General features: G+C 43.6%; 1 pseudogene; it reads right to left on the bottom strand.

Annotated features, from left to right (window-relative positions):
- Positions 1-2,831: 2,831 nt before the first annotated feature.
- The window catches only part of LOC102757020, a 14,546-nt pseudogene continuing 7,538 nt past the window's right edge, over positions 2,832-9,839 (bottom strand).

The raw sequence follows: 9,839 nt of genomic DNA, 5'->3' as shown, positions 1-9,839 counted from the left end.
AATGGGGTACCTTCTACTCAGAAACCTATTTTTAAAGGATGTTCAGTCCCCAGGAATCAGCAGGAGCTCAATGGCCAGTCATCATGAACAAAGGGGGCTGTCACAGTCCAAGCAGCCCTGAGTCCTTAGGCACAGAAGAGCTCTCTGTCTGGGCCAGGAGCTGGAGGGGAGACGAGTCGCCCCAGCAGAGGAAAGGTCCTGATGTGTTTCAAGGCACGTCCAGAAGGCAGCTGCCCATCACCACACAGGGCTGACCACTATCTTGGTCTTTGGGGTCCAAAATATTGAACTTGCTTTATCGAGATCGGTGTTGTAATAGAAGTCAGAGAGAGGAAGTCAACTCCCTGTGAAGTGACAAGGGTCTTTGTCCATTGCTTACAGAAATGCATTCACTGTCTGACTGGCGTGGCTCAGTGGTTGAGCGTGGACCCATGAACCAAGAGGTTACAGGTTTGATTCCCAATCAGGGCACATGCCCGGGTTTTGGGCTCCATCCAGGTGGAGGGCATGCAGGAGGTAGCCGATCTGTTTCTCTCTCATCAGTGTTTCTCTCTCTATCCCTCTCCCTTCCTCTCTCGCAAATCAATAGACATATCTATAAAAAAAAAAAAGACTATCCCTTCCTTATTAAAAAGAAAAGAAATGCATTTACTCTGTCAGACCCTGAGGGGCTCATTGACCACTGATGATAAGGAGTCCAAGGGGTGGGTATGGAGGGAGACCACAGAGATTGGGGAGCAGCTCCCTTCCTCCTGCTTCTCATTATGTTTGGTGCCAAGCAGTGATCAGATGGCATGAAATCAGGAGAGGTGAGAAGCAAGGAGCCTGTCCTCCCTGAAAGGACAGGGAGAATTTACCAGGGGTAAAAAGATGAGGGTAAGATTGAGGGTTCCCAGTGAGAGAGCCTCAGGGACTGGGGGAAGGGAGACTGCAGGAGAGAGAGGGCCTTTCTGGGGGGAGGGGACAGGTAGAGGGCACACTCCCCAGCCCTTGACCTTCTTGGATGGGGTGCATGGCAGGCCAGCCCAGAAGCTGGGGGATGCCTAAGATGACCTGTAGGAGTTCCTTCCCTGTGAGGCCTCTGTAGAAATCCAGAATGGGTGAGCAGAAGTGGGTCGAGGTTCAATTTTCCTAAAGAAGGCCTGAGCTGGAGACAGGATGCGTTGACTCCTTTATTTATTTATGAGGCTATCGATTATAATGCAGCTTTTCCACAGGATCCTGAGGTAGTTGGAGTTGGGAGAAGATACCTTTTACCAGTTACCTTCCGTTGTCCTGAAGATGTCAGATGCCATCCCCCTCCTTCTCCACCCCTTCTACAGTCTTCATCCCTGTGTACCCTGACTATCGGGGGCTCAGGACAGCCCTCTAGTTTCCTCTTTTCTCAGGTCTGGCTGTTCTGGGTTCCTTCCAATATTTAGGACACACTCCAGCACCCCAAATCCTAACAGCGGGGCATTGTTTAACTGGAGTACAGAGCTGTAAAGGCACCTGAGACCCTCCTGGCAAAACCCTTTCATTCTACTGAGAAGGAACAGAGGCCAAGGAGAAAAGACGTTCCCAAAGTCCACAAGGAGAGGCAAAATGCACAAGAAGGAGGCCTGCTGATTCCTCCAGGCAGGACCCTGTGCACTATACCACCTTGCCTTCCAGTCTGGCCCCTCAACCCAGAGTTGGGGCGTCCCTGAGCTAGGAATCACTCTCTGGAACCCTTACCCCCTTTTGCAGTCTCCCAGCAGGGCCTCTCCTTACATCGTTTTTCACTTGATGAAATCTTTGCTCTCAGTCGGCCCCACTTGAAAATAGGATTGAGGAGGTTCTGTAGAACCCCAGAGGAAAAGAGGCTAGTGACAAGCTATGAGGCCGATCAGCCTCACCTGGCCTGGTCTACCTTCCTCCCCACCTGCCACCTTTCCTGAGGCCTCTTCCAGCCTTGGTGCCCCAACACTAGCCTTCTGGTGGGCAGAGATGCCCACGTCCATGCGTCTTTGTGAAAGAAAGTGGCTGTTCTCCCTCAGTCCTGAATCCAGCTCTTGAGCTGCTGGGGAGGCAGGGAAAAGCTTTTCCAGTTGGGCAGAATCCAGGAGACAGGCCGCTGCACCATGCCCCGGGGGCTGGCTCCTCATCTTTGAAGACCCAGAAGTTTAGCTCAACAGAATGTGGCTCTAAAGATGACGACCATTGCTTGGGGCTAGGTGGGCAAGCTGCCCTCTCAAGGTTGTCTGTGTCATTGTACTTGTTAAGTTCATTTTGGCATTCAGTGTTCCAAAGTTTAACCCCCAACCCAATTTACTAGCCTCACCTCTTTCTTTCTTTCTCACAGGCTATACTGTATCCAACAGGAATTCCATAAAACAGCACATTTTGTTCTGTACACCTATCCATCTAGAATGCCCTACCTTCCTGCTCCACACCTGCAGAAAACCCATGTTCCACCCTATGGTCCCTGTTTATACCAGCTGACCTCCATTGTTACTACACTAACTTTTCTGGACACTAACTTTTCTTCATAACCTCAAAATTCTCCCCATTTCTCCATTGGGTTACACAGTTATTAAGTGGCAAAGTCAGGACTTGAACCCAGGCCTGTGTTTTCAGAGTCTATATTCTTAGTCACTATACTATATTACCTCTCAAGGAACAGACACCTTTCCAAAATTATCTTTCTCTTATCTAGGATTTTATCTTCACTTTCTTTATTACACACCACCTTTTTAAAAACTGTAATATAAATACATTTTTTCAACAAGGATAGCAGAATGCTAAACAAAGTGACACAATTGGTCAGCAGGCATACGTTTACTCTGCCCTGCCCTGATGGATACGTGAGCAGAATCTTTGTGGAGCTTCACTTCTACAGGTCAACACACTGACTCCTAATCTGCCGGAGAGAGAGAGAGGCTGGCGTCCAGGAGCAGAGAGTGTGGCTGCTCCGAGGCTGGAGGCGCCCAGTGGCCGGGCGGCTCCTCACAACATGGACTGTCTGAGAGGAAACAATGCCTTCAGGGTCTGAAGCGAGGGCCCTGGAGTGGTGCAGAAATGCCCTCCACAGAACAGCTCTGGTCCTGGGCGATGGGGTCCATCCCCAGAGGCAGTCACTCTCACCGTAGATAATCGATTGCAGCAGAGAAAGCAATGACCCCAGTATTTAAGCCAGCTCTGAAACCAAAGGCTCCTCCGGTGATGCAGCCACTAATTGACACTGATCTTCTGATCTGATCTTCCCTGGTTAAGATTCAACCAAACACTCAGTGCAAGAAAGCATGGCGCCCACAATGGCAAAATTTTTGGCGTAGGACATTCCTCCCTGCCCCATGTCTTTAACAACTTTTGCTGTCGGTGTACGGTAAGGATCCTTAAGGTCAAGGCCCACATTGGTATCGATGCCAGCAGTACACCCCAAATGTACCTCCCAAGACAAATCCTCCCACGCAGGCCAGCGCCGCCTTGAAGGTGCACGCAGCTTTCCATCGCTTCTCGATCATCTTCTGCTCCTCAGTCTTGGTCGGACTCGGGATCCTGCCCAGGAGCCTGGGCTGACGCTGGTCACCCACCAGGTACTGCAGAAGAAGGCTGTACTGCAGCAGCGCTTCGCGGAGCCCTCCACCTCGGGCACAGAGCCGCCCGCACTGGGGGCAGCCGCCGTCATGACTGCAGTTGCCCAAGAAACCCTCAATACATCACTTTTTGATTTTTTTTTTTCCTGGAACTACTTAGATACCTTAACTTCCTTACTAGACTGTGAGCTTTTCAAAAGTAGGGCATGGGTCGTATTTAATGTGTTCCCAAGCCCAGGGCCAGTGCCGGCACATGGGAGGGGGCCATTAAGTGTGTCCTGGATGAAGAAACAAATGCATGACTGAAAGGATTTGAATCGTGGCGAGCTCTACTGTCTGCCATGTGGAGTGGGGAGTCGGAACTCACTCTTCTGAAGGGCCCAGGTTCATATTTCATTTTTTTTTAAGACACTGTGGGACATGAAGGGAATGGAAGCGGTTCATAGATGAGTGAGAACAGGAAGGCAGACCCCTGTCTGTGTGTAATTACAGAGCCTCTTCCTGGTGGCTGCTGTTGGCCGCATGCTGGGCATGTGTTTTCAATTCTCCAGGTTGGGAACTGCAGGTAATACCTATTGCTTTGTGAGACCTGACCTGGCTGTGAAAGGAAATAAGAGAGGAGGATAATAAAAGCTGCGAGCAATGGCTTTGCCAGGTGCAGGGTCCGCCCCAAGAGGGAGTCCCAGCGTGAGTCCCACCTTCAGGACCCACTTGGGTAGGGCAAAGGGGAATCTAGCCACCCTTTCTGTGCTGGACTCTTTTGGGATCAGAAACTCCACATGGAACAGCCCATGGCGGGGGGGCGGGGGGGTCTCTAGAGGGGTTAAAAGGCAGTCAATCCACTGGATGTCCTTCTAAGCTGCAAAACAGTAACAGGAGGCTCTAAGGTGCAAGGACCTGGTGTGTGGGTTTCAACTACAAAGGGTGTGTGTTTGTGCAAGGGGCGGGTGGAGAGAGGAGGTTGTGCAAGATAAGGCTGGAGGGCGAGGCTGGGTCTGGGCTTGAAAACCACATGGAGTAGAATGAACTTTATCCTAAAGGCAATGATAAGCTACTGAAAGGTTTTAAGAAGACGTGTGACAAGTTCATATTGGTGTTTAAGAAAGATCCTTTTTGCTTCTGTGGGGAGCAGTGCTGTTCAACAGAAATATGAGAGCCATAAATGTGAGCCACAAGAAATTTGAAAATTTCTAGTAGCCACATTAAAAATGTGAAAACAGGTGAAATTTTAATGTTTTATTGAATTCAATATATCAAAAATATTATCATTTAACATATAATCAATAGAGAAATCTTAACGATGTTTTACTTTTTCGTATTAAACCTTCAAAATCCAATGTGTATTTTATACTTACAGCACATCTCAATTTGAATTAGCCACCTTTTAAGTGTTCTGTAGCCACACATGTTTAGTGGCTCACATATTGGATACTGTAGATATAGATAATTTATTTGAGAGGAGCAAGAATGGCAAAGCTGTTGCAGTTGACCTGGAGGAGGATGGTGGCTTGGGGATAAAGGCAAAGGGACAGATTTCAGAGATACAACTCCTAGGTTGTCATCCCAGATCTGGTCTTCATACCTCTGAACTCCTTTTATCTAAAAGAGAAATAAACTGCCGAAACCGGTTTGGCTCAGTGGATAGAGCGTCGGCCTGCGGACTGAAGGGTCCCAGGTTCGATTCCGGTCAAGGGCATGTACCTGGGTTGCGGGCACATCCCCAGTAGGAGATGTGCAGGAGGTGGCTGATTGATGTTTTTCTCTCATCGATGTTTCTAACTCTCTATCTCTCTCCCTTCCTCTCTGTAAAAAATCAATAAAATATATTTTTTTTTAAAAAAGAGAGAGAAATAAACTCCTATCTTGTTTGGGCCATTTTCCTTGGGGGGGGGGGCGTTGCCTTCTACTCACAGCTGGACCTAATTTTAATGAAGACAGCATCTAAATGGAGATGTCTAATGGACGGTGAGATCTGATGGTCCACACAAGGAGAGAGGTCTGAGAAAGCTACCTATAAACTTGGGAGTTCCCAGTCCATAGCCAGTCACTGAAGCCATGGCAACATGTGAGATTTCCAAGGGAGAACTGTCCAGTGCAGCGGTTCTCAACCTGTGGGTTGCGACCCCTTTGGGGGATGAATGACCCTTTCACAGGGGTCACCTAAGACCATCGGAAAACACATATTGAATATATAATTACATATTGTTTTTGTGATTAATCACTATGCTTTAATTATGTTCAATTTGTAACAACGAAAATATATCATATCAGATATTTACATTACGATTCATAACAGTAGCAAAATTACAGTTATGAAGTAGCAACAGAAATAATTTTATGGTTGGGAGTCACCACAACATGAGGAACTGTATTAAAGGGTCACGGCATTAGGAAGGTTGAGAACCACTGGTCTAGTGGGAAGAGAAAAGGATCTAGAAGAGAACTCTGAGGAACACCAACACTTAGGATGGGCAGAGGAAAAGGAGCCTGCTAAGGCAGCCAGAAAGGCAGGAAGGAAATTGGGGAAGTGTTGTGCCATGGAAGCTTAGGGAGGAGACAGTCGCAAGGAGGGGTGATCAACAATGGTAAAGAGAGCTATCTTTACTGTTTCTAGGGGTTTGGATGGTACCATAGAACCTGAATAAACCAACTTAGGTTTTTGCTGCAGCCCCACATTCCTACGGAAGCTGGTCATGCATCCTCATGCTCAGTGCCCTTCATTGGGCCTCAAGTTCCTTAAGGATAACATTCTAGTTCCTAAGCACATCCTTTAGGCCCGTCCAAAGTCTGGTCCTAGCTTTTCTGTCCAGCCTGTTCCCTTCCCAGCACACTCTGTCCCTGCCAGGCCTGGCTTCCTACCATTCCCTGCCTTGGCTTGTATGCTTCTTTCTGACTGAAGAACCTTTCCTCCCTCCATTTTCTCTTTTCCCCTGGATCCTACCATGCTTTAAGACTTACCTCAAATGCCAACTCTCCTGTTTCCTAATTCTTCCAGACAGTGTTTCCTAATTCTTCCAGACAGATTAACTGTCTCCCTAGCCCTATGCTCCCCATGAGTATTTTGCTCACAGCCACTGCCCTCATTGTAGTGTGATCTGTGTTAAGGTTGGTTGTGTACATGTGTGTCTCCCCAACTAGACTGTGGACTTGGAAAATTCTGAGGCTGATTCTGGCTACTCATCCCTGTCCTCCTTGGTGTCCTCCTCACAGCTTGTTAATGTTTAAGAAGTGTTTATGGATTTAATGGAATAGTTGTTCCTCATAGGCCCCAAGTAATGGTATGGTCTCTATCTTCTTTGTCATATCACTCAAGGAGTCATAGGGATGAAGGAGACACTAAAAAAAACCCCTGTTTAGAGTGAAATAAACAAGGAGTTGAGTTTGAATCCAGCTGCTCAAAGAAATAGTCCCAGTCTGAGCTTTCCCTGACCCAAACAGCTTATATCATTTGGGTGCCCCCAAACCATCCTGTTAATAGAAAAGCAATAAAAAAATAATAAAAGTTGGTTCTTTGAAGAAATGAACAAAATTGACAAATCTTTAGCTAGACTGACCAATAAAAAAGAGAAGACTCAGGTTACTACAAAGAGGAATGAAAGAAGGGACATTGTTACAGATCTTAGAGAAAGGAAAAGGATTACAAAGGAATACTGTGAACAAGTATACTATTTAATGCTATTAAATTAGATAACCTAGATAACATGGACAAATTGTTAGAAACACAAGCTACTGAAATTACTTCAAGAAATAGGTAATCTGAATAGACTTAAAAGAACTAAAGAGATTGTGTTAGTATTTTTAAAACTTCCCACAAAGAAAATTCCAGGCCCAGATGGCTTCTCTGCTGAATTCTACCAAATCTTTAAAGAATTAATACCAGTATTCACACTCTTCCAAAAAATACAATAGGAGGAAACATTTCCAACTCATTTCATTAGTCTAGTATTACCCAGATACCAACACCAGACAAAGATATCACAAGAAAAATATGTATCAACATATCAATATAGATGCAAAAATCCTCAACAAAATACTAGCAAAATGAACTCAGCAACAAATAAAAAAATTATACATTATGACCAACTGGCATTTATCCCAGGAATGCAAGATTGTTTAGTATTTGAAAACCAATATAATATACCATATTAATAAAATAATGGACCCAAACCACATGATCATCTCAATAGATGCAGAACAAATATTTGAAAAAATTCAATATCTTTTTACTAAAAAAAACACTCAACGAATTATAAATAGAAGTAAACTTCCTAAGCTTGATAAAGAGCATATACAAAACCTCCTACATCTAACATTGGACTTAGTAGTGAAAGACTGAAAAGCGTTCCCCCTAAGATCCGGAACAAGATAAGGAAGTTTGCTCTCATAGTTCTATTCAACACTGCACTGAAGGTTCTAGCCAGAACAATGAGGCAAGAAAAAGGAATAAAAGGAACCCAGATCAGACAGGAAGAAGTAAAACAATTTCTATTCATATTATATATGGTCTCATGTATAGAAAATTCTAAAGAACACAGACATACACAAACTATTAGGGATTTATTAATGAGATCAACAAGGTTGCAGAATACACACTACAATATACAAAAACCAATTGTATTTCTATATACTAACAATGAACAATTGAAATATAATATTAAGAAAATAACTCAATTTATAATAACAAAAGGATGACATATTTAGGAATGTATTTATCAAAAGAAATTTAAGGCATGTACACTGAAAATTGTAATACAATATTAAAAGAAATTAAAGAAGACCTAAATAAAAGGGAGGAAATCCCATGCTCATAGATCAGAAAACTTAATATTGTTAAAATAGCAATACTCATCAAATTGATCTATGATTCAACATAATCTCCATCAAACTACTAGCTGGCTTTTATACAGAAACTGATAAGCTAGTCCTTAAGGTCATATGGAAGTGCAAGGGACTGAGACTAGACAAAGAATCCTGAAAAAGAAGATCAAAGTTGGAGGATTCACGCTTCCAAATTTACAACTTATTACTAAGCTATGAAGAGAGTGTGGTGCTGACATAAGAATATATACATCAATACAACAGAATTAGGAGTCCAGAAATAAATTCCTATATTTATGGTCAATTGATCTTTGATAAGGATGCCAAGACAATTCAGTGGTAAAAGAATAGTCTTTTCAACTAATGATATGGGGCAATTGAATTCCACATGTAAAACAAAGAATTCAGATTCCACTTCACATCTTACATAAAAATTACTTCAAAATGGATCATTTAGCAAGAGCTAAAACTCTTAGAAGAAAAGATAGGAATAAATTTTTGTTGTCTTGGTTTAGGCAGTGATTTCTTGCATCAAAAGCACATCATTAGCCACCAAGAAAATGCAAATCAGCCTTAGCCGGTCTTGCTCAGTGGATAAAGCACTGGCCTGTGGACCTAAGAATCTCAGGTTCAATTCTGGTCAAGAGCACGTACCTCAGTTTCAGGCTCCTCCCCGGGCCCCCAGCCCTGTGCAGGAGGCAACCAATTGATGTGTTTCTTTCACATTGATATTTCTCTCTGTCTTTCCCTTTCTCTTCCACTCTTTCTAAAAATCAATGGGGAAAAAAATCCTCAGGTGAGGATTTAAAAAATAAACAATACATAAAAAAATCCTCAGGTGAGGATTTAAAAAATAAAATATTGGTCAAATACTTTCCAACTGTGGCAAATTAGCTTTTGGAAAAATAATCTGATACAATTTCCATAAAGGGGGAAAAAAACATGTTCTTGTCTATTCCATGGAAAACAGAATTCTTATCAGATAGATGGAGTTAAAGCTTGAGGTCAATGTCCCACTGGCTAAGTTAAACAGATCTCTTAGTCAACAGAGATAGATGTTAATGGTTACTGCTTTATTATAGACATTTCAACCATGTAATTAAATTATTATCTAGTTTGCAGATACTAATTTGGGATCTCTTATTATATTTACTAAAAAGGACCGTCATAAAAATGATGTAGATAAAGCATCTCCACATTTAATAAGTGTATACTAATTATTTCATCCTGATTCATGCTGTTGTTGTTGTTTTTTAAAAAGTCCCTTTTAATCTTTAGACAGATTTCTGAAGGACTCCTTTCAATGTTCTGCTAGCTAATAACATTACTAGCATTTTCTCCATATATTTTTTATTTTTTATACTAGAGGCCCGTTGCACGAAGAGATTTGTGCAATAGGCCTTCCTTCCCTGGCTGCCAGCACCAGTTTTCCCCCAGCACCCGGGACCCGGGCCTTCGATCCGA

Source organism: Myotis davidii, unplaced genomic scaffold (assembly GCF_000327345.1).
Source record: "Myotis davidii unplaced genomic scaffold, ASM32734v1 scaffold993, whole genome shotgun sequence".
Taxonomy (NCBI): domain Eukaryota; kingdom Metazoa; phylum Chordata; class Mammalia; order Chiroptera; family Vespertilionidae; genus Myotis; species Myotis davidii.
The sequence above is the reverse complement of the archived record's forward strand: the minus strand, read 5'-3'. Positions and strand labels throughout refer to the sequence as shown.